The 21021-nt window shown below is 50.4% G+C and overlaps 1 protein-coding gene and 1 long non-coding RNA gene across 4 annotated transcripts in view; both read left to right on the top strand.

Moving 5' to 3' along the window:
• Positions 1 to 10086, top strand: part of LOC130516778 (uncharacterized) — a 20656-nt gene extending 10570 nt beyond the window's left edge. The window contains exons 4-5 of one of the 2 annotated variants that reach the window (XR_008947580.1): positions 2535 to 5043; positions 5283 to 10086. This is a non-coding gene — a long non-coding RNA (uncharacterized LOC130516778). Of the gene's footprint in view, positions 1 to 2534 lie in introns of both variants that reach the window. The other variant, XR_008947579.1, reaches the window with a different exon arrangement.
• A 412-nt stretch (positions 10087 to 10498) lies between these two features.
• Positions 10499 to 21021, top strand: part of znf462 (zinc finger protein 462) — a 30608-nt gene continuing 20085 nt past the window's right edge. Inside the window, exon 1 of one of the 2 annotated variants that reach the window (XM_057018014.1) lies at positions 10499 to 10750. The gene's annotated coding sequence lies outside the window, so the exon portion shown is untranslated. Of the gene's footprint in view, positions 10751 to 13937; positions 14401 to 21021 lie in introns of those variants that run through there. The other variant, XM_057018015.1, reaches the window with a different exon arrangement.

Below are 21021 nucleotides of genomic sequence, written 5' to 3'. Positions count from 1 at the left end.
GCACTTTGCAGTTGGGCTGATGTTTTCGTGCCCCTTCTTCGCCAGATGCAGCTCCGCGTGTTCTGCCAAAGAGTTCAACCTCAGATTCGTCAGTCCACCAAATGTTTTGCCAACACCGCTGCGGAGTGTCAATGTGCTTTCACAAACTCCAGCGCTGCCATAGAAACCCGGCTAGTTGGATGTTTCCCGTACGCTGGACTCATGAACAAGGACGTTCGCCAGCTCCAGTGACGCCTGCAAATCCTTGGCTGTCACTGGGGGCCTCGGTTACCGTCTCCCACCTCCCGCTAGAGCTTCCCATACTGTTGCAAGACTCCAGGAATGCTAACACCTGACTGCAGTTGGCTTTTTTGGGGGGATTTATTAGCTCAAGGGTTCCCATACTTTTTTCCACCAGTGCAATGATGGTTGATGTCAATGAAGAAAGGGAAGTCTCAGAGGTTTTATTTGTGTTTTTGTTATTTTAGGCACTTTATATCTGTCAAAAACCTCAACTTAGATGAAGGTCAGAACTCATTTGATGACAAATCAGTGCAGGAAACCATGAAATTCTGACAGGTTCACACAGTTTTTCTTGCCACTGGAAACTAATTCAGTCCAGACTGACCATTCCTCAGAATTAAAGTGTCGCTCTGTCGTCTGCTGTCACCTCAGTGATACCTTGATATTTTCCTGTAGTGGATCAGTCCAGACGGTGCTCGCTGTCAGCACCGAGGGGCCGGCCGATGCGGGCCGGGCCTGCGCGCCGTAATTCCAAACATGTGCTCGCATTCCCGAGTTGCCGCTTTCTTCCAGGAGCAGATGGAGGTGACGCTGGCCAGAGCTGCAACATTTGGAATGCCGTCAGTTTCCACTGGTCCACATCAGCTACTTCAGTAATACAGCCACTTCCACCAGTGTGTTTCCCCAAAAAATCTGATCCTGGAAGGGGGGTGGGGGGGTGCAGCTTCTCCTGTCTTCAGAGAAGAATGAAGAGATTCTGGAACACTGCAGATTTTTATATAACAAAGTTCCTAACTAATAAAATAATGGGGAAGAAAAGATGCCAACAGTTGGGATTTGTGAAGGGAGCTGGACAAAAAAGACAATATGAGGAGACGGTGTGAGGGAGCAGCACCGTTGTTTCTCCATAGGCTGGGAAAACTGGGGGATAAACAGCTCTTCACTTCCAGAAGAAGAGATTGTCATGACGACTACCAGCTGCCGCACGGCGACAGCTCCGAGATTGGAAATATGATTGGCTAATCCTGCAGGATGAGATGAAATACGGCAACGTTGTGAAGACCAAGGTAAACTTTGTTGAGGACGGGGAGTTAATTGAAGTGTCACTCCAGTCCCGATTTGAATGACGCCTCGGACAAATGAGAGCCGCCGCTGGTTCCTCCCTCACTCCGCTGCTCTGCATAAATCGCCGCTCGGAGGTCACCGACTCAGGAAGCAGCATCTGGCCAGTTAGTTCACACCAATATCTTAGTCACTGTCAGCCATTAAATAGTTGCTGGGTTTTATCTGCCGTCAGCAGTCTTGACTGACATGCACATTAGCTCCTTTCTCCCGAGGCTCGGAAAACACATATTTTTCACAACTTTCATCCTCCCATTCACATTGCCGGTGAGGTGGAGGTGTCTTTGTTGCATACTAATTGCGAGTGGCTCACCTCTGAGAGCAAGACATCCGTGCAATATGCAGACAATTTATTCACTGTCTGTCGCAATAAAAAAAAAAGTCAGCCATGACAGGTGAATGGCTGAAATTCCCTGTCAGCAGTGGAAAACTGGGAGTTGATGTCGCGTCTCTGGTCCCCATCGAAGGACCGATGCGATTTTGTCTTGAAGGATGTCCCTTCCTAGCTGGTTGGTTGCTATTTTGGCGGCTGTGCGCAGTGTTTGTGCATCTGTGCGTGATGGTGAGGATGTTATGAGTAATGCTGTGATGTATTTAAGCCAGCGGATGCATGAGTGGCACTAGAGGACAGAGGAAACGGCAAAGTCACAAATCCGGAGGGAAACCTGGTTTTATTGTCCAGTTCTTAAGGTTCCAGTCAGAGGAAGATCACATATTTGCCACTTCACGGCAGAACCTGGGGCATTTCCATGCTGTGAGGGATGCCAACCACAACCTTCTCCCTGGTTCTTCTGCTCATGTCTTACTTCGATTCCTTTTATCCTCAGTTTTTCTTCTGTCCCAGTTTTGCCAAATGGTGCACTTCTGGAATACAGGAGCAAGAGTCTAATTTTCCTTTCGGGTCATCAAGATTTCCTTCTTCTGAATGTGACTCAAACGTGTGAATTGATGCCTCAAAATAGGGAGGAAGGCTCCAGCGGAAGGAGAGGGCAGGGCTCTTCCACGAAATATCCAATAATCTCATGAACATCAATTATTTTTAATGGCTAAATTCAGTACCGCAAACCACCCTGGTTGAATTGGCCCATTTATTTTTTGCTTTTGTGGAGCATTTGATTAAATCCTGTACGACCAACATCTTGTCATCTCTTTCCAGACACCCACGAGTTAATTTCAATCCAATTTTACAGAGAAAGGGGGGAAGAATTCTTCTAATCAAGAGTATCATCTGGGACGAGAGTACCCTTTTAAGTCTTGGAGACAAACCTCAACCGGGCCCCTGAAAGGAACCGAACAGAGGGAAGTCTTGTGTGTTTTCCATCCAAGCAATGAACAGAAAAGAGGAAAGAAGCGCTGCTCAGCTCCAAACATAACAGGTGAGGCTGCAGGTGAGACTTTCCGGATTATTCAAGAGCCGTTGGTGAGGATGCACTCAAACAGACGTGAGGGGCCGAGTCGTCAGAGCCGCTGGGGAGTCGAGTTCAGATGAATATTAATGTGCAGCGGAGACGTTACAGCGCTACGCATATCAGGTGGGATCTTAATCTATTACAGCACCAAGTGGCGAAGAATAAGAACCTAAACTGTCCTCTCGGTGTCGCTGGGCGGTGATGTGTGTGGCAGTGGCGGTGGGGGGGGCTCCGACAAAGGAATCTGCCCATCAATAAGCAGCTTGGGCCTGCGCCACCAGGATGGCAAAAAAAGAAAATACATCTGGACCTCAGTTTAGCGTGTGTGCCAGTGTGTGTGAGCTGCCCCGGGGATTAAACCCAGACATGGACTCATCTAATCACTGGTGGCCTGAATGGAGAGAGAAAATCCCCCGCTCGGGAGGCGAGTGAACAGACAGAGGTGCGAGGAGGTAATTCGTGAACACTGTGCGCGAAGCAGCAAAAAAAAAAAGTTTATTAGATTGCGCGCCGGCCCGGCTCATGTGGCATTTCACGCCACATCTGTGAAATTAGACAAAGCGTGCGCGAGATAGAGCAGGTCTGTGATTGAAGTCTGTGCAGACGGTGGCCAGACGCACCTGGGTTCCCCCGTTCATCCGAATTCAGACGTTAACCCTGAATATAAGGCACCAGAACACCCGACACGTGATCACATCTGGGCTTTACCACACCACAGTGAGCTAAAGGGGACGTCTATGATCTCCTGAGACAGACCCACCTACACCCCAAAGGTCCTCAGCTTATTTACGCTCAAACAACCCAATGTTAGCGTGGAGTCGAGCCGCAGTGTCACGGTTGGCACGCGCCAATTAGCGGTCGGATCAAACGCGTCGTCAAATGGTGGTTTTCACTCCCACTGGGCCCATGCGGCTGTCCAAAAAACAATTTAAATCCTGTTCTTTGTGCCGGGAAAATGGCATCTATCTGTGCCGTGTCAGATCAATAACGTCGTCGTGACACCCTGTGAGCAGTTTCTTTGAGCTGGGGCGGATTAAACGCTGGCAGACATCTAGTCTGGCTTCATCTGAGGAGCTGCAGAGATTCAGGTGCTGCAACAGTGCAGTATTCCCACAGCGTTGGTCCGGGGAAAGCCGTTGCCCGTCGGCGCACCTGCCGCGGCCCCGCCGTCGTTTCCCCCCAGTTACAACAGATGAGCTTTTAAAAGCCTGAAACAGAGGCTCCTGCTGTCTGGACATCCAAAATTAATGAAGGTAAACCTTTTTTGAAGGGCTTAAGACGCTTGTTTGAGTCTACATGTCATCCAGGGTGGCGAGGCGGGCTGGGGCTACCGCTGGCTAATGAGGAGAAACCTGAACCCAGCAGGCACTTTTACCTGGTGATAGCGCTCAGCGTTTAGAATTAAAACCAATGATGGCTCCTCCTTCCAATGTGTAACGCGCACGCCTGTCCCTCGCCACCGGCGAGGATGCACCCGTGTGACCGACCGCCTCGGGCGGGGAGAAATCTTGCCACCGACCTCTCCTGGGCCTCTCTCCCCCTCCCGCCTTTAATATTTCATAACCTGCTCCTATATCTGTTTATTGATAATCAGGCCTCCGCTAGAACTGGGGAATCCTGAATCTTTCATGCTGGGTGATTTTCCCCACTGGTCTCCGCTCATTCTGATAATTCCACAATTCCAGTAAGTAAATTGAATTATTAAAAATGATGGAAAAATGAAACTGAATGAGTTAGGTGGAGGGAGCGACAGCCTTGTAATTCCACAGGACTCTAATCTTTTATTTCTGAAATGTTTAATATCCAAATAAATATTTCAGCCTCAGAAAGGGATTTAGAGGAATAAAGAGCATCGCCGATAAGTGAGCGAGAGCAACGGCGCCAGCAGTTGTCTGCTGTTATTCCACCACGTGACTCAGCTCTGCATCCCCATCTAACCTGGTGCTGCTCTGCCCCCACCTGCAGCTGGAGTGTTACCTCCATTCTCACAGTTTGATGCGTTTTCCTCTCAGTGGTTCGGAGACTCGGGCGTAATTGCTGCCGACCTTCTGTTGGTCCCTCCTGCACTCCAAACCCTTTCTGGACCAGACATGATGCTTTTAAGGGGCGGCTGACATTGAACCGGGCTGATTGGGGTTCACCGACTGAGTGTGGCGGCGGGCTGCAGCATTTGCAAGGCTCATGACTTCTGTTGAGGCTGGAGCTCCACGTCACCTTGCCTCCTCAGAGGTGGAGAGAGAAGAAGAGGGGAGGGGTGGGGAAGAAAGAAAAAGGCCCTTGATCACCTGAAGTGAGTCACCTTGCAAATATATGAATAGCAAATGCAAGAAAAGTAATCTGGTGGTGCAACGCTACATCCTCCTATTTGCATACCTTCCAGCCCCTGAAGCTTCTGCATTTCAGAAGCAGCTGAACTCCACATACATTAGCTTCCTTTATCCTAAAAGTGTCTATCATTTTTCCCCATCTCACCTTTCCTTTGTCTCCTGTCCATCTTCTCCCGTCCTCTTCCTGCCTATTGTTCCCCAGCCTCCTCACTCACCCCGTTCCCCCTCTGTCTCTCACACAGTCCCCCCCCCCTTTCCCCCCGCAGGAGGCTTCACAGGGAAGCAGCCGGAACACAAATGACAATTTTTTTCTCTCTCTGCCTCCGTCCACTGCTGTCCTGCTGCTGGAGACCCTCCCCAGCCACCATCCACCCGCCCACCCACCTCTTCATCCGACCACATTGATATTCAAATCTGCCCGGTTTGCATTTGCCAATAGCAACGAAGCTCCCGGAGAACCGTCCTCAGGGCTAATCTACAGCGCTGAAATGATCCATCAGCTGGGCGCCGTGACCGTCTGTGCAGGCCATAAATCAATAACAATGCTGAGGGTCATAAACAGACTATAATACACTTTCAACTGTGTAAAAATTGAGCGAGAAACAAGTCTGCATCCTCGGAGCCGCTGCTAAGATGCTAAAGCTAGCGCGTGGGCCTCGGTTTACCTGAACACACACGTGACAGCAGGTGTTCAAACACTGATGATGGCATTTTCAGGGAGTTTCTAAAGTTCTCTGATGTACCACCACTGAGAGAAGGAGAACCTGATGTACACCCCGTCCTGTTTTGTACAGCGTTTAAAAAGGGAGCGCTGGTGTATCGTTACCATGGGAAACACCTGTTGCCTGTTCTGGGTCTGGGGACAACATCATTAGTGGTGAAGCAACTCTTTTGCCGGATACAATCCCCACAGAACGGTGGCGGGAGGAAAGAGTGTGTTGCTGTTATTGACACGGCCTTCTGCGAGCAGGGCCGGCGTCTTCCATCTGGCCATGAGCTATCATTATCTCTGACTTCTTCTCTCAGATGAATCTGCCTCAGCTCCATGCTGAGGAGCCTGACTTTACTTAATGGGCCCTTTCAGCTGAGGTTTGCTCAGCAGAAGCCTCTTACAAACCCATTTAAAGGGGGGTCTATGGATTTCATGGCTCCCCGGGCGCTCTCTCCTTCTTTCAATAAGGTGAAGTCCAAGGCTTTATCCATCCGTCAATGGGCCGGAGGAGCACTGGATGCAGCGGTTTTTAATCCCAGAGATACCACCATCCAGTGTATGTTTGGCTGTTTGCCTGATGGAGGGGCCACGTTGCAGTGCTCCCACCTGGAGACCTTTTAGTTAGTGTGGCAGAGCAGATTTATTGTTCCAGATGAAGATAAAGACAGCTCGGACTCTGTCCGCAGAGTCAGAAATATAAAATGGGTGATTGAATCTGCTGCTTTGAGTCGGCTCAATGGGTGCTACACGCTAATGTCACCCCGCTAACAACAGCAGTGGGACGGAAAGGCTAGTACTAGCATAACTTACTTCATTTAAAACTTCACAGTCAGTTACCGCATGCCAGCTTTTGCCTTCTGAGAAATCAGCCGTGACAATCATCCGCACCTTCCTAAAAAAAAGAGCAATTTCAGGTCTCCTGACTGCACCCCGGGGAGTGGTAGCACGGCGGCTAATGGCGTTCATCAGAGGAACCGCTCCACCAAGGTCAGGTAATGATGACTTGAAAAGCATTAAATGAATAAATGAAATTCCCCAATGAAGGAAACTAGCCAACACACACACACACCACACACACACACACCACACACACACACACACACACACACACACGTAGATTATTATCACCATTACTATCAACACAACACAACCCATTAAGTCATGAAGTGTCAGTTGTCAGCGTCAGTTGGGCAAAGCAGGGACACACCCTGGACAAACAGAACCACCCTGGGAGAGCACATGCACGCTGGGAAACAAACCGACGACCATCTTGCTGAGATTTGTCGTGTCAATGACGAAACTGGGGAGTTTCTTATGGTGGTAACTGATTTCTTTTTCATTTTAAATACTGTAGCTGCGCCTGCACTTTGCTAACAATGTGAGCTCCATCAGCAGCTAAATAAACTGCTAGCTAAACTGCTAGTTATGGGCACGTGACTCTGATTTATTCATGCAAACTGGTGCAGCATCGTCATCTCGGGTCGCGCTCAGACTGTCGAAGTAAATAGGACAAGGTGTTTTGATGACAAAATTAGGAAGCATTAGTGGGATTGCACCAGGGTCGCCCGTCTAAAGAATTGATTGGCTGGCTAATTTGAGTAGAAGGTCTGACTCGTTGATGGACGTCGGGGCTGCAGAGAAAACCCCTGGAAGGGGTAATTTATTTCTTTGAGGTTAGATGGTCGCCAAACAGGCTGAAAAGGTTATGCAAATCACGCCGATGGCGGCTGGTTTTCTTCTTTCCTCGCCGCCTCCACGAGTGACGGCGCAGCTGGACACAGATGGAAACACGTCCGTTTCCTTTGCTTAAGGTTTATTGAGTGATGCAACATTCTTGGAGCCTGTAAGAGGAGAGGAAATGTTAACGTCTCTGCTGAAGCGGCGGCGCTCTCAGGACGGCGCTGGCCAAATTGAAACGCTCGCTTTCAGGGTCGGCTTTGTCCGCCAACACAAACTGTTGTGGCTGGCAAAGTGGACGGCGTTCACTCAAAAGTGTGCGGAAAATTGAATTGAGATTGCACAGCAGGGAGCCGCATTGTTCACCTGGCTGTTTGTGTAGGTGCACAGCTGGGATTACTGCGCTTGTTCTCCCTTCTGGAGGACGGGTTCACTCGGAACACCAAAATCCAGCTCCCGGGCGGACCGAGAGGCCTCCTCAGGACCAGGGCCTGGCTTTGCTCCGCTCCGGAGAACGTTGCAGAGGAAGGCGAGGCTCCGGCCGGGGCCACGTTGGAGAGTCGGATCCAACAGATTTGCATCCCTGAACGTTTGAGGGGGAAGTTGCGCAAACATGCAAATCTGGCACCCGGCTGCACAGCAGGCCCCGGTGGTGCTGCAGGCCCGGTGCTCGAGGAGGGGGAATAAACGTGCACGTGCTGGAGCAGAGCCGGTGCTGTTTAATTGACGTAATGATCTGATCCAGGACGGGCTGGAACGATGCTAACGTTCCTGCCCGTCCAGGTAATTAGCGCCGCTCCTGCGACACACGGGAGGCCTCGCAGGCAGAAGCCGCGTTCACCCACTAGATCCTCCCGTGTTTTGTAATTTAAGCGATGGCGCGAGATTTTGGGAAGCTGGGAGATGCTTTTTGATAATGATGAAAGAAAACAACGGCGCGCGTTGCCTCCTCTTTCATCAGACTCTCACAGGAAGCTCTGTGTCTGTTAATTTGACAGGTAGGAGAAGAAGCCCTTCATTCTCCTGTCTGAGCGAAGATCTGGAATTTGGGCTGAGATCACACACACACACACACACACACACACACACACACACACACACACACACACAGACGGTTCACATCTGTGTGCTTATAGACCTTCCTTTGATGGAAACAAGGAACCAGGTGTGTTTGCCAACATTCGCTGACCCTCGCAGGGCTCTAAAAGTGTCTGGGCTCCGCTCGGAGTAACTTTTCCAGGAGACGTTTGAGTCCTCTCGGTGGGGAGACTCAACTCTCCTTTCCCAGCGTGTCCAAAAACACACCGGGCACCTTCTAAATCGGCACCGTCCCACATCTTTGGCCGTCTGGATCCCTGACGACGGCTCTGTTTTTAGACTGCACGGATTGTGTGTGTGTGTGTGTGTGTGTGTGTGTGTGTGTGGTGGGGGTGGGGGCACTGTGGACGTCCTGGTGCACTCTGTCCTCTGCTGTATGCTGGACTCACAGCTATCCCATATTAATCAGATTTCATGCAACATCCATATGTTTGAGCAGCACAATAGAACCCTGGCTGTTACCTGCTGCCTCCAACAACACGACAACCCTGTGTGTGTGCGTGTGTGTGTGTGTGTGAGAGAGAGAGAGAGAGATTATCTCCATCAAAGGTGTTCCATCATCACGTTAGTTGTCGTCCGTCTGTCAGTATCACTTGGAAATGTGCAGGATTTTGCACGTCACCGTGACAACAGAACTGGTGCAAGTGAATCCTAATTTCCTGCTTCCATCTGTCACCATATGCGCGTCAGAAATTATGTAATTTTAACTCTCACCTACATCCGGTCCTGAGAGAGGTCAGCGAGACCGAGACAGATTAAACCTTTTTTATTGGGTACAATCATAACTGTGTCATTGAAATTTGGGGGGGGGGCAAAATTGGGATTAAGATTAGCAGCCATGTTTGCAAAAAATGACAGCCCGGAAGGTCCCGTTAAATTCAGCCCCTGGCTCACTAAATGGAATAACGACACCATAATCCCGTGTAATAATTACAGCGGCGTGCACGTGACTTACTGTCTTGTTTTGGTTGTAATCGGACAAAATGCAGGTATAATGCCACCTACTGTCTGCAGAGACAAAAGACTCTTATTACTGATCAGGCGCCGCAAGCTGCAACAAATATGACAAGCGTGTGTGTGTGTGTGTGTGTGCGTGCGTGTTGAGTACATGCAAAGTTATACTACACCGATTAGGAGCAACTGTATTTTATTCAAATATTTGATGGTGGTGTTGTTTTACATCAGTAAATATCTGAATGATTCGGTCCTCTGTCACTCTGATAGACAGCTGTCATCACCTCCTGCATCAGAATCATTAAAAAAAAAACCACATCCATTAAACCCCATCAGGAGATTCCCACATGATACCAACCCCCCCAGCCCGCGCCCTTCCTTACATCTGACCCCCCTCCAGACCCATCCCCCCACCCCCCCACTGACACACATCTGATCAGGACCTTTTGTTTTGGGCTCCTTTTGTTAACAGCTGGCCAATCATGCAGCTGAGGCAGCGTAATAACAGCGTAATAACAACACACACCAGGACACCCCCCCCCCCCCCCCCCCACCCCCCCACTGACACACATCTGATCAGGACCTTTTGTTTTGGGCTCCTTTTGTTAACAGCTGGCCAATCATGCAGCTGAGGCAGCGTAATAACAGCGTAATAACAACACACCAGGACACCCCCCCACCCCCCCCCCGAAACTTTATTTCCAAGGTGGCAAATCAGACATTTTAATTCGTCCCCCTCCACCTGTTTATACCCGTCCCTCTATCTTAATATCTAAGATGGCTTTTGCAGCACCATCAGCACCAAAGTGAACTGCAGATAACCCCATGACGTGGCGCACAGTATGGAAAAGCCTACAGAACACAGCCGGAACCCGCTCCGAGGTGCTGCTGGTCCTGTCTTGTGACTCCAGTCCACATGAAGGATGAGCTTCTCACACACAGACGTTGTCCATCCTGCCGCTGATGCTCCCTCGTCTCGTCGCAAACTCTTGCGCACCCTCTGGTGCTTGCTAGTCTCCCAAACTTCTTTGTGTGTAGCCGTAGCCTGCTTTGCAGATTGTCTTCCTTGTCTGTGTGGTTGCTCATTATTCAGAGACAGACGGATCTCAGGTCATCTGCAGCTGCAGCAAAGGAGAAGCAGGAAAGATGGCGATCATCCATTAGAGCGACCGGGCGCACGCATGAAAGACAACTTTTGGGGAGGATCGCTCGAGGAGAAGATCGTAGCAGTGAGTTTTTCCCCTTTCTATCTCCTTCTCTTGTGCTATATTTCCATCATATTTCGGCTGGGCTTTCAGGGTCTGCGAGAACGTCGGTGTGGTAGATCATGGGATATAATTTGGAGAGAGCCTCGTGAATGACCTGGAAAGGACTGACCTCGCTTCTCCTTTTTTAGTCCTGGTCCAGCTTCGGGAAGATGGTAGTCAGGAGCCGGGGTTTTTATTCTGGTCGCTCCGGCTGGTTCCAGTGCAGCCAAAGTCAAGTGGGTCTCCTCGCTCCCCAGTTTGGGTCCTAAACTAGCCTTCCTCGCGTCCTCGCTATGTCGCCCGTCGGTTTGTTGTCAAAGTGACACAAGGAAATGGACGCGGTGGTGTGCGTGGTTTTTTTTTTTTTTAAAGAGAGGGGCTAGCCTGCGTGATTTCAGCAGCACCGGAGAGGAGTGTTTTGTTATTCTGACATGTCTGGTCAAGGGAATTGCGAGCCCCGGCTGTGCGCGTCCCCTTCCCCGTTGCGCGTTAGCTTCATGGAGGAGCCATTGCACGGATTGCTCTTCTCTCCCGAGCAGCCTCCATTAGAGGAGCCACCGGGTCCGGTCACAGCCACAACACGAGAGCCGGTGCGAGGGGGCATTTACATGGACCGGACACGCTGCTTATTCCTTCATTTATTTATTCGGTTCAAAATAAAAGGAAACCGAATCTGGTCGCGATCGCCGGTCGGAGCTCCACGGGGTTGGAGATATTCCCCTTGATGGTGCTCAAACGCGTGCAAATGCGGCTTTGCCGTGGTTTAATTCAAACGTTTGTTGCTCTTTTGGTGTCAGATGGTGGGGTTATTCCCCCCCACACACACGCACACACACACGCCGGGTTGCTGCACTGCTCGGATGTCTTATTTGCTGTCACGTCAGGTATGTCACGCTGGTGAGGGCTTCACCATAAAATGGAGGAAAGCAGATGAGTCTCTGAGGAGAGCCCTGGAGTCAGACAGACAGGATCCTTCACGCCAGAACAAAGGTTGTGTTCAAGGAATCCTCAGCCACCACCACCTCCTCCTCCTCTTCCTCCTCCTCCCTTCTTCTTCAGCTTCTTCTTCTCCTCCTCCTCCTCCTGCTTCCTCTTCTTCTGCTGCTTCTTATTTTGGCTGGTTTCAAACTTTAGTCAGCCAGGAAGCAGAAGAAGCCTGCGGACCGGCCTGAGATCCCTTTTGTGGTGCTGTCAGGACTGACTTTTAAGAGTTTTAAGCTGCACTTTTAGGATTTTGATTCAGAAATAGATGTTTTTAAAGATTCACTTTCAGGCAATGGACAACAGGGTGGCAGTTATACAGATAGTTAATGTTCAACCACACACACACACACACACACACACGGGTTTCTATAAGGAAGTTCTCAAGATGATACTCTGCTTTTATATTTGGTGTTTTATTTAGATGAGTTCATTTTCTATTTAGAGCAAACACTTGTGGTTTATAGCGTCACACTGTTGTGCACCTGCATGAACATTTAAGGCCATTAAATCATCGTCCCACCACGGGCCAGTTTTTGGTCATTTGTATGGTGTTCGTGGACCAGCTTGGCAGGAGAGCAAATGAGGCGTGTTTTCAAGCCGCCGTGTGTATGTGTGTGTGGTCTGCTCTGCAGTTCCCCTGCCCACACTGAAATCTTGCTGACAAGGAGGCTGTAAGCTTGACACAGTGTGCTGCGACAATGCCTGGGCTGAGAGGAGCAATCAAAATGGTGGCCGCGGTTCCTTCTCCTCTCCTCGGCGTGGCAGGGCGAACAGGTTCTCAAGGAGCTGGCCGCCTGAGACAGGAATCTGCTGCCGTCAACAAATTTGCATGGCAGGAGGCAGGCGGTTGGGGAATTCAGCCTGGTGGATTTCTGGATCTTCTTCAAACGGGCCCCGTGGTGAAGTGCAGACAGGGCAGAGATGTTTGTTGTGGAGGATAAAGCCTGAGACACTCGCTGCTGCGCCTAACTTTCTCCCACCTCCAAGGCGCTAGCACGCTCCCTCTATCACAGACCTATGGCTAGCCCTTCTGCTAATGCTAGCCCTCCTGCTAATGCTAGCCCTCCTCCTAATGCTAGCCCTTCTGCCAGCCAGGTGTGATAGCAGGAGACTGTTAACTGCTAGTGATTGTGGCTCATTGTGGGGAACTGTCCCCCTGGGGTGGGGGCCCCCAACGCTGAGGGGCCCGCTGGGCGCTACTAAGATGTCTTGAGTAAAATCTGACCAACAAATCCTGGTCAGGAAGTGCAGGAAACTTTTGCCCATGAATGTTGGTGCAAACATATGGAATCGTAATAATAATAATAATCCCATTCATTCAGCACTGATTACCCGGGGCCATGTGGGAGCCCATCTCCCACCCAGAGGTCCTAAACTGGTTAATCTGTCTCTTCCCACCTATTAACAACCACATTAACAAGTTTGTTGTAATTAATTAAACACACTTTGCTTATTATTCGACTGTACGGCAGTGAATATGAAACGGTATCTTCCCGCACAGAATCGCAATTTCGCGGCCCGAATGTGCAGCTGATAAACTGCATTTGTGTAGCGGCGAGCGCTAATCACATCAAAAAGTGTGCGGTTTCTCTCAGCATCTCGCTGGGGGAACGTGGCTCAGGCTGCTTTAAGGTGACAGAGATGGCCGATACTTTGGGAGGAGGAGAAAAAAAACCCAAACATTACATAACTGGATTTTTGCAAGGTATTTCAGGATTATGCTCAACGGGGAGGACAGAGGATTAAACAAGAGAGACCTCTATGATGGTTTGAATGCTGGAAGGAAGTGGTGGTGAAGCTCATCACTTGCTGATGCTTTCACACACACACGCTAGCACATGTGCAGCCCCCCCTCCCTCCTCCTAATTCACTCTCTCGCATTGTGCGATGCACTCCTCCATTCTTCTCTACCTGGGGCAGAGGAGACAGCCAGGGAGACGCACAAAAGCAAATTGAAATGCTCCGGTGAGTGCTCTCACCGCATGATGCATAGCTCATGAGACGCTGCCGCGGCTACGCTAGCAGCGGCGCCGAGGCGCGTGGCCCCGCGGATCCATCAGCGCCGGTGAGGACCTCCACACCTTCTCTCCGATCTCACTGGGTGTGACAGTTTCTGTTGCAATCGGGTGGTGGGGGGGGATGTGTCCTGCTGCCAAGCGACATCATGTCGGGCTTGAACGAGGAAGTGGCTGCTCCGCTGCTACGTGTGGCGTTCCAGTTTCTCTCGTCAGTTGCCACATCACAAGTCTGCAGAACTGGTTCCTCCTCTCTGCTTTCCATCTAAATATCAGACTCACGTTCCCTCTCCTGGAGAACGTGGCTCGCAGTGGCGTCCGTTAGCTTTGCGTATCGGACAGCAGGCCGGTTTGGTGAAGTTCCCTCAACCCTGAGATAAAAGCTGGCGATCGGTCCAAAGGGGACCGACTGTGTCGGCCTGAAGCTGCCAGTGTTGGGTCGGAGGAGGGGGGGATTCTTTGGAGACACCCGTTCCTCGGGCAGCAGCTCCGGCGGTGTGGCTGGACAAGGCCCTCATTGAGCAGGAACAGGAGTGGTCTTGTAGAAGGGATCCGCTCTGGCTCGGCCTACGGAGCAACGGAGCCGTCCAAGGATGATTAAATATTTAAGAACGCAGAAAGGAGGCCTCGGCGGTGAGTTAATATTGATGGCTCTCTCATCTTTCCAGTCTCTGACTTGTTGCCTCGCGAGGTCGGCCGGCCCCGACCCCGAGGAGCACAGCGACCCAAAGAGAGTGTGCGCCCGCGCCGGTAACCGTAGCAACTGTTGTGTGAGGAAGTGAGACCTGTGGTGTTTTCTTCTTACGTCCGTGAAGAACCTTCTGCTGAGTAGATGAAAGGAGATAAGAGGGTTCAGCGGAAGATGCTTCAGCTCTCTGGGCGAAGGAAGCAGCATCCGAGCGTCCTACGTTAGCGGCGCAGCTCTCCACCTGACCTTGGTCTTGTCCACACGGGTTGTCTGGCAACTTAGAGGGTTCTTCAGATTGATTTTCATCAGGAAATGGTTTCCTAGGAGAGACACTCAGCCTGGCTGTGTGGAATGTTAGGTTTCCTGGAGCAATTGTCCTAGTGGAAAAAAACACTTCCTGGTTTCTCTCCAGCGCCTATCCTTGCGCAACCCGGGACTTCAGAAGGAATCTTCATGTTTTGGAGGCTCCATCCGCTCGGATGTTATAAAACCCTTTTTGGGAGAGATTCCTCTCTTCCTCCAGAGGAAACTAAATATATCTACCTACTGCTTTTCGGGATAAAGTGGCAGGAATAATCACGCCTGAGGTGATTAATTAGATTGTGGAGTCAATGAAATAATAAGGGATGTGGCGGAAGGTCGGCCCCAGCTTTGTCTTTTATGCCTTTTCAACGCAGAGGAAACCGTCGAAACGGCTCCTTTGTGTTTGATTATTCCGCCTCAGAGCTCCACGTGTGGACGCGTCGTCCTCGGATCTGGAGGACGTCGCCTCCAGCTCGTGAGGAACAGCAGAGCCTCCTTCAAGGAGGCCATCTTTGCAGTGAGCGGGGGGGGGGGGGGGGGGGGGGGGCTCTCGACGTCTTGCTTTTGCTGACTGCTGTGACAGTCTGCAGAGGGAGGAAGCTGCAGACTCAGGTCCCTGCTCTTAAAGTTAAACGCTTCCATCTGTGTAACTAGATAGCGGAGGCACCTCCAGAGCAGGACACTCAAAGACCTTGAGGAGCACAAAATGGTGGACGGCTGCTCTGCCGACGCTCCAGCCTGAACCGCTCCGTCTCCTTGGTCGCAGAGGAGCCGGCCATGTGAAATGGAGTCCTGTGTGTGTGTGTGTGTGTGTGTGTGTGTGGAGCTTTGGCCTCAACTCTGATGCAGGAGATAATTCCGTCGGCCCCTGAGAGAGGGACGAGAGTGCAGCCAAGTGAGGTGACTGTACTGAGAGGAGCCCGGACAGTCAGGCCTCCAGAGAATTCCAGCTCAGGCACGTTCCTCACATCTCATCCTTCACATTCTTTTTGAATGAACTCTTTTTTCTTTACATAACACATCATCTTAGATGAACAGATTGCGTTTTGTTATCCGGAATAAAGTGTTTTCATGAGCCGACCTTCAGATCCGAAGGTGCTGCGGCGGCGAGCGGGCCCGGTTGTGCGAGCCGCGTCCTTGAAGTGAGCAGTCGGAGACGGCTGCTGCGTAGGGAGACGGCGCCGACAAAACGTATCATTCATTATGATGCAATCGAGATTTTATTTCTGCGGTTAAATGGCCTCTTTCGGCTCTCCCAAGATCTGCTGTCATCCTTGTCAGCCGCCGCTATCAGGGAGTTCCAGCAGTCCGTGATGACCAGCGCTGATATCGCACCGCCTGATCAAAAATAACGCTGGTTTCTCCCAACAACCATCAGTCATCGGCCGTTTAAGGCCATTGGCATTTATTAACCAATGATTTTCTGGAATTTGCATCCATGGCGATCTGGAAAAGAGATGTTATTTCGGAGAGCGTGCGTTGATGTGAAGTATTGAGAGGTGGAGCGAGGGATGTCGGCTTCTGTCGGAGAGGCAGAGACGGGAAAACGCGGCCGCTGCCTGACCTTGCAGTATGGCTGGCAGATGAAATAGGAAATGATCTGCTCTTCTGTGGATTAGCGTGGCAACTGGCCCACCATGCTAACGGCTGTGCTACCCCAGACCTCCGTCAGCAGAACGCTTTCAGGTCTAAAGATCAAACCCCTCTCTGCCCTTTTTAGAAGACCCGCCGCCACGTTGCGCTAGCCCTTTGTGTGGTTTATCTTCACTGTGTTAGCATTAGCATGATGTTTAACAGCTTGTGCTTCTCATTGCCAGAAAGGAAAGATTTTTGGTTTGCTAATTTTAGCATATACAAAGGTTGATACTGGTCCCTCTCCTTGAGTGCTAGCATGTTGCTTCTCTGTGTTTGTGCTGTTTGAGGGATTTATATTCTATGTTTACCTACAACATCAAGCCTCTGGGCTGTTTTTCCTGACAACAGTTGTGGAGTAACTCATTTAGTCCCCCACCACTGTAGGTTCTCTGGCCTCTGCAACGGGAAGGGGTCTGAAATGCTAATACCTTCATACCGCCACGTTGACGCGACAACGTTGTTCTTCCCTGTTCCTTCGAGACGGCTGAAAATGGCGAGATTAAACATTTGCAAACTTTTCACTCTCGAGCCCAGTTTCAAAAGCGTGCGGATTCAGGCGCTCCGGGTGCCGCTCTCGTGTGTACGAAAGAGGCAAATCTCCCAATTTTCTGCCATTTTCATTGTCGTGTAAACAGGCCCTGGGGATCTTAACATGATCTCTGGGTCGAGGAAGTCCTGCTCCGGCCTTCTCGCCTCGTGAGCGTTTTTTTTTTAACTTATGAGCTCTGCTTTTTCCAGATTAGTGGAATTAGACGTACAGATTTGATCCTGGAGGAGCGTTTCTGAGACGCCACGGTGGAGGGGTTCGGATCAGATGGAGAAATTCTAGACCAGGCCATACTTCCATGTTGGATGGTGGAGTACAGAGGAAGCTCTGGAGGAAAAACTACCAAGAGGCCAAGAGCAGGCTAAAAATAACCAAAGGACTAGAGCAGAGTCTGTGCAAGCCTGCACTCAGGAAAAGTTTTATGTCTTCTGAACTCGTCAGAGCTGAGGGGCAATAAGATGAAGCTGGGTCACGGAGAAGGCTCAGCTTGAAAGCATGCGGGCCGTTCCATGACAGGAAGTGCGATCTGGGGACTGCAAGGGAGTAGGGTTTGATCCTGAATTCTGTACGCAGAGCAGGAGTGAAAGGTAGGAAAATCAGACGGTGGGACAGGTAGAAGGGCTGGGTGGAAGAAAGGAGAAATCAAGAAAGCTGTCTGATGTTAGCTAACAGATTAGCCCCAGACCCTAAAAACAGGCCGGTGCTGTTTGATGTCTGTTTATCTTGTGTTATTCTCAAATACAGATTATTGCAGTTGACATGCGACGTCTCAGACGGACTCCTGGCTTAGGGAGGAGGAGAGCGAGAAGGTTTTTGGTCAAGGCTGGTTAATGGTTGACCTACTTCTCTTTGAATGCCATATGCTTCCTGGGACAGATTGCTACAGATTGCCAGACTAACATCAGGGATTATATTTAGGTGGCGTCTGATATCTCCTCACCATGGTGATGGTGACATTGGTGGTGTTTCTCAGGTCTGCATCCACACGCAGCAACTCTTGTAATTTAGCTAGCAGATGTGTTTTTACCCCACATGTTTCGTCAGCGTCACCAGAGTAAAAACTAATCCAATCTATTATAGTAATTGTATTTGACGGATTACCCCGCTGCGCTGTTTTAAACGTAAAATTAAGTTAAAACATACGTGTGTGGCTGTGCCCCGATCGCATCTGCAGCTTCTCCTCTTCCTGGATCCCTTTTTCCTTTTCCCTTTCATCTCCTCTCGGCAGATGTCTGATGAATGTTATGACAAAACGTTCATAGTGAGCTGCATCGATTTCTCACATCTCATCACAAAAGGCCCGGCCCATTGATCGGCCAGGTGTGATCGATGTCTCATCAGATGACTCCAAATGAGCAGCGTCGGGTGATCTCATCACCTCGCTCTGATGATGTCACCGCTCTGCTGGCTCTTACTTATTAGTTATTTATTAGTTTGATGCCGACAGCAGCTCATTTATGCGTTAAATCGCTTCAGAGTGTATCTCTACTGATTACAGTGCAGCCAAGCTAGTGCTGACAGGCTGATGCTAGCATGCTAACACGCTTGGGGAAAGAATGCAGACCTGGACCAGGGGAGCAATGGAAGAAGGTGGATTTGGCTTCCTGTACGTCACCCAGATCTCAGCCTGGACCCGTGCGCTGGACAAACAAGCCCGATCCAGGGAGGCCCCACCACCTCCATCTTAGGAGGCCTTAAAGGATCTGCTGCTGGCATCTTGGTGCCAGATACCACAGCAGACCTTCAGGGGTCTAGTGAAGTCCATGCTTGACAGGTCAGGCCTGTTTGGGCAGTCGGGGGTTATAATGTTTCTCCTGACAGTTTGGGTTTATTGTTTGGTGAAACTTGTTTGTTTGGAGGATTATTGGGTGTGAATGAAAGCCTCGATAGTGCTCATTGGCAACTTATTTCCCCCTTTTCTCTCTTTCTTTTCCGTCTTCTCTGTCTCCGCTCTTTCGGCTTTAGAGCTGTGTTTAGTGTAAACATCGGTGTCCTCACAGGAAACACTCCAAGGTGGAATCGAAACACTAAATATAGATAGACCTCATCTCAAAATCCCGAAGAACAGAAAAAGCACCTGCATGCCCTCACTCAGGAGTCTACATGTTGCTCCTCTGTGAGAGGATCATTGGACTATGAAGGACATTCAGGTTGGACCAGCTCTCCCATTTGAACCGGTGTTGTTACCAACAACAGTGCTGTGTGGCAACAACCAAAACAGTTGAAGCCAACGTGCTCCTGGAGCAGCGCGGCTCCTCCAGGGTGAGGCGACAGTTGGAGGTCGTTGCTCAGGAACGCCCGCCCGCATGTTCAGACCCACGTGTGTCTGCAGGCCTCCAGGTGAAGAATCCAAAACAAGCTGACGCTGGACTTTCAGTCATTGTTCAGCGTTCAAAGCGCTGACGAGGCCGCAAACGTGCGCATGTGTGTTTGTGCTCTCTAATGACTGCCCTGCCTGCATGCGTGCGTGAGACTCTGCCGACGTGTGCGCACGTGGTCGCATGTCAGCTGAGGGTCGAACTGTCCGAGATGATAATTATGCTCCCTGGTTACCCTTTGGCTGTTTCGGACTTCGTAGCAGCCGCGTGCACGCGCGTGTGTGGGTGTGTGTGTGTGGGTGTGTGCATTCACTAGCAAAGTGAGGACATTTTGGTTTTAGGTTGTGGTCAGGAGCTTAATCACTCATTACATTCATGAAAGTCCTCACAAAGATGGAAATACTTGCATGTGTTTGTGTTCTTGTGAGAAAGCGAATTCAAGCTCGTAAATCTTTCCCCTTTTTTTTTGTCCGTGATCAATGAAGCAACACTAGCATTGGTATGCTAATGTTGCTAATGATAACACTGTGGGTATTTTGGGCGACGGACACGTTTTATCCGGTGTTGGCGGGTCGCAGCGTCGGCCGTGGTGTTGGGAGGCCGAGGTGTGAAGTCAGCAGCTGAGCAGTTGTGCAGGCTTTGTGCACGAGAAAATCCATTTTGGCCTCTAAAAAGACAACAGTCCACCAAAGCAGCTCATCGGCTACTTGAAGCAAATAGATTTGGAAATGTGTCCTGTGCATCCCATGAGGTTCCCTTTCTTATGCCGTGGAGCCGGAAACTCAGGATCGATCTGCAACATGTTCATCCTGGGATGTCTTTTCAAGTGTAGAGCTGCAGGTTTCGGGTTGGGAACCCGTTCAGCTGGCGCCTCTTTTGCGGGTTTTGAGGCGTCTTCAGGATCATTATCCATTTGTGGAAGCCGTCCTTTTTTCCTCTTCAGCTTTTTACAGAGGCTCTTTTGTTTGCTCGCAGAATTTATGAGGATTTAATTGAGTTTTTCCTTCACTCGACCCATTAAATGTTAACCGGGTCGCTGGCAGAAGCAGAAACACCACCCTGTGCGTAACAGCTGTACAGGTGTTCCTCACCAGCCTTTGTTCTCCAGACACTCATCAAAGCCAATCAGTTCTTTTTTAACCATCTGTCCACAGCATGCCTTCCCAGAATGCACCAGGCTGGTCTTCATCTTCCTTTGTGAGTTCTGCGGTGAGGTTTTGTTCTGATGACTTGTCCGTGGCGGCCATCTTTGTGCAGGTGTTCAGCAGCGCAACACGAAACAACACAACAGTTGACGTGTAAACAACCAGCATTTAACCGTTGTAAAGATGCAGTAAAGATACTGTGACAGCAGTTAAACCAGCTCCACCTCCCGTCTACCAGCCTCTTTATTTCCTAGTTTTCCCCTCTCCGTGGACGGAGTGACTCTGGGTCTGTCATGGCCGTGCAGGAGAACCGGGGTTGTTGCTGCGGTGGTCTCGGCGCCACTCTTCCACAGTTCTCCACCCATTTCTGAAGTTCTGTCTATTGTCGTAAGTTGCCCCGGTACAGTCGGACCTGTCTGCTCCCAGCGGATGGAGCGCTTTGGTCCACCATGTTGGAATGTTCTCGGGAACCCCTGAGGAACACCTGAGGAACACCTGAGGAACGCCGCCCCACACACACACAAGACGTTTGCTTTAAGTTGAAATACCTGCTTGTGCAAACAGGCCTGCAGCGCACCGTGCGTCTGCTTCACGACCACTGAGGCGTGAACGCAGGAG

This window comes from Takifugu flavidus, chromosome 20 (assembly GCF_003711565.1).
Source record: "Takifugu flavidus isolate HTHZ2018 chromosome 20, ASM371156v2, whole genome shotgun sequence".
Taxonomy (NCBI): Eukaryota; Metazoa; Chordata; class Actinopteri; order Tetraodontiformes; family Tetraodontidae; genus Takifugu; species Takifugu flavidus.
This window is presented reverse-complemented; position numbering and strand designations above follow the sequence as displayed.